The sequence below is a fragment of the Lampetra fluviatilis genome, chromosome 18 (genome assembly GCF_964198595.1).
Source record: "Lampetra fluviatilis chromosome 18, kcLamFluv1.1, whole genome shotgun sequence".
Lineage (NCBI taxonomy): Eukaryota > Metazoa > Chordata > Hyperoartia > Petromyzontiformes > Petromyzontidae > Lampetra > Lampetra fluviatilis.
In genome coordinates, this window is record NC_136292.1 from 7,917,257 (window position 1) to 7,920,659 (window position 3,403).

Here is a 3,403-nt window from a genome sequence, read left to right on the forward strand (position 1 = left end):
GCCCGGATGAGCCTCGGTGGTCCGGGGTGCAGGCTTCAAACCTGTAGCTGTTTAGCGACAGAGTGGTTCAATTCCACCTTTCGGGCGACAATGCTTCCATTCCTGCAGTTTTTGTTTCTCTTAAGTGACAACGCTTTTTTTTCTGCAGCATCGCAAAAGCAGCGTGTCACGCGCATCCCGTAAAGACGGCTCCCTCCCAATCTGTGCTCCATGGGCCGCTCTTGTCCGCAAGCGGTCCGTGGAACTGGGTTGCATAATCTAGATTTTTTTTAGGGGGGGTTAGATCACGTAAATATGAATGTCGTTAAACCCGCTGTGTTGAACTGTGGTGATTAAGTCTTTGGTTAATTTATTTTTTACAAAATGTCATTGGTGCAAGGTGGTCCGCAAAAGAGTGTCTGGGGTTGACGGTTGGTCCGTGGGTCCACGAAGGTTAGGAACCACTCATGTAGTGGGGACATCCTGCATATGTGAAGGATTCGTTTCGGATTTAAAAGTGGGATTTTGGATTTCTCAGGACAATTTTCCTTTTTTCCTTCAGATTTTCAGATGCTTTTCATCGCTTCATCATGGAACGCGTCTTCGTGCTTACAAAAGTGGCATCACCTGATGCCGCGTGACGCAACTTTTGACGCTTCAGCACAGAAGCCATGCCGCGAGTGACGTCATTTCGTGCGACGTCATAACTTCGGACTATCTCGAAAACAAAAATCTAAAAGTTGGATTATCCGCAATTTCGTTTGTCAGAATTTTCGGATGAATCCGAATTATGGGAACACATCCCGAGTGTACATGAGTGTACATGCACTAGAGAAGAGAGGGTCTTAGGCAGAAAGAAGAAAGTGTTGAGCATCTTAAGAAGCTATCACACGTTGATGCTTTGCAACATTTCTCATAATAACTTGTTGTATCATCGACAAACACACAACTCACCGACATTATGCGGACGATGTAAAAAATCAATTGCAAGCAAAGGCACGCGGACACGCGCGCGCGCAGAGACTCGAGCAGTGCCGTGGGGGTGGCCGTGCCACAGCGCTGGCTGCTACAATTCTGCTGAGTGGCCACGACTCACGGCCAGACGATGACTCGGCACTCCCTGCTGGGCACGTGGACTTCGCTCTCGAGATTTCCCCCCGAAAGCGGCCAATCGCCCCGCGGCCCCCGAGGTGGAGACGAGACGAAAGGGCGGATTTGAGCATAAATTATGGTGATACGATTCTCAAATGGCAACAAACCTTAGCTACTTTGACGCGAATATTACACAAATATCGGCGTCAAAATGTTCCGAAAAAGGGCGCACAATTAGACGCGTATCAATGCGGTGGTTAAACTTATTATGTATGTTCGAGTTAGAAGCTTACATGTAAAGTTTTGTACTTATTGGGCCCATAGCGTAGAGGGTGTCCACCCTGGGTTGGTATATATAGCGGCTCGATGAATGCTTATGTTTGCCCGGATGAGCCTCGGTGGTCCGGGGTGCAGGCTTCAAACCTGTAGCTGTTTAGCGACAGAGTGGTTCAATTCCACCTTTCGGGCGACAGCCTTGGGTCGAGTTTGATCAACTCGTGAGATATAGGTTTTCCCCTTTTTTCTGACAACAAAACAGGTGTTAAGTTGTTAAAACACCTAACTGACGCCAAAAGGCGCCTTCTGGTCTAACACAATTTGAGACGAGGCTCAAATGATAGCTGTCTCTGGTGTGGACCAATCAGTTTCAAAGACAATGCATGGTGTGGACCAATCAGTTTCAAAGACAATGCATATATTATCAGACTATATTTTTTGTTTGCATTCTGACCACAAGTATTGTGGTTAATGCAGACTTGATTCCTTGTAAAAAGGTTTCAGTTTGGTGTTTTAACAACTTAACACCTGTTTTGTTGCCAGAAAAAAGGGGAAAACCCTATTCCCATATTTTAGTACCGACAAAGGAGGTCCCATGATGTAGCTCAACTCATTTTGATTTGAAATGCAAGTCACGCGATACATCTGTCTACCTCATAAATGAATGCAATGCGACCCCGTTCACGACCACTCCTGGGCCCTGAGCCAGTGGTGCAAATTCCACATTCCCATGCCGGGGGCCAGTTCTTCCACAGGGCGACCAACACTTGGCGAAGTATGGATAACGCCCACGACATCGGGAGCATTGGATTGATCAGAGTGCACGATCATGATGAACGATTCTGTCTGTACACACGAAAACATTAACGCGGCAATTGCCACCGATTTGGGCCCCGATGTTTTGCTCCGTGTCCGCGGGGGAGGTTGTCGTGGCGAACTGGAGACGACAACGCCCCGAGCCATCGAGAAGCCTCTCCATGGCAGCGACTGTGGCTATCCAGACATCCGTGCAACGTACAACGACGCAATGCCCCCTTCCCCCCCCCCGATCCACGCATACGAAGGAGAAATTGTGGCAAGGCACTCAGCTGCCTCCTGGCGCAGTCGCCTGGCGTGCCCACCTCAATGTGACACATTGTAGTCGTTTGCTCTGCCTCTACAGCACATCGGCCGTACGAAAGAATGGCAGGACGAACGTGGAGTGACGAAGTCGGACAGGCGGGGCGCGCGCTCTGCCTGACGGGCGAAACTCGCGCGCAGAGATCGGCCGTGAGAGCGTTGACTTCAAACTGCCCCCGTCCCAACGTGATCGAGACGTTGGTTGGTTGGTTGGGGGGAAGGGTGGCTGGGAAATTATCATCGCGTTTCGCCTCAGATGCGGTTTTGATATAAATGTTTAAATTTTAGAATATTTAATTCAAGACATTTCAAAAAATATTGATGTATATTTAAAATTAATCAATTTAAGACTGAATAAATGTCTCTGAATATTTGATGGCGTAATCCTAAACATGCTGGGAATTAATGTTTTATCAGCCGGGTCATCGAGCCGAGACGGAGGTCGAGAGGGAAGGTCCGTGTTTGAAATTATGTTTTACTCAAAACCACGAACTCAGAATCGAGTACTCCTCCGTTTCGTAGAAATACATCTCCAGGAACAAAAGTACTCCATCAGCAGCAGCAAATCGATAACCTGCGTGATGTTAGTTAAAATGTATTTTGAGTACTTGTGTAAGGCTCACTTAGTGCGTGGCAATCTGCCAATGCTTATTCCCTTATTAAGACTGTAATTCCTTAATAAAGGGGAAACGTTATTACAAAAACACACTGCTGTGGCACGTACTCAGACAGACTGTGTTTACCATTCACGCTGGGTGCTTATTTGTATTCGTTTCCCAAATACGTCTGAGAGCTCGAAGCATGCTGTACGCGTGTGGTGCCACGCCGTGGAGCGACTCCGCAAGCGCCGCGACTCCCCCCTGGCCCCTACACTGAGCAGACACACACCCGCAGCGCACCCACGTAGTGTCCTGGCGGGGGGTTGCCTGGCACACCG

At 48.5% G+C, this 3,403-nt stretch overlaps 2 non-coding genes across 2 annotated transcripts; both read left to right on the top strand.

Moving 5' to 3' along the window:
- TRNASTOP-UCA (transfer RNA opal suppressor (anticodon UCA)) lies at positions 1–87 on the top strand. The gene has a single exon. It is a non-coding gene; the product is annotated as a tRNA-Sec (tRNA).
- Positions 88–1,453: 1,366 nt separating this feature from the next.
- On the top strand, positions 1,454–1,540 carry TRNASTOP-UCA (transfer RNA opal suppressor (anticodon UCA)). Its single transcript has one exon. It is a non-coding gene; the product is annotated as a tRNA-Sec (tRNA).
- Positions 1,541–3,403: the final 1,863 nt, after the last annotated feature.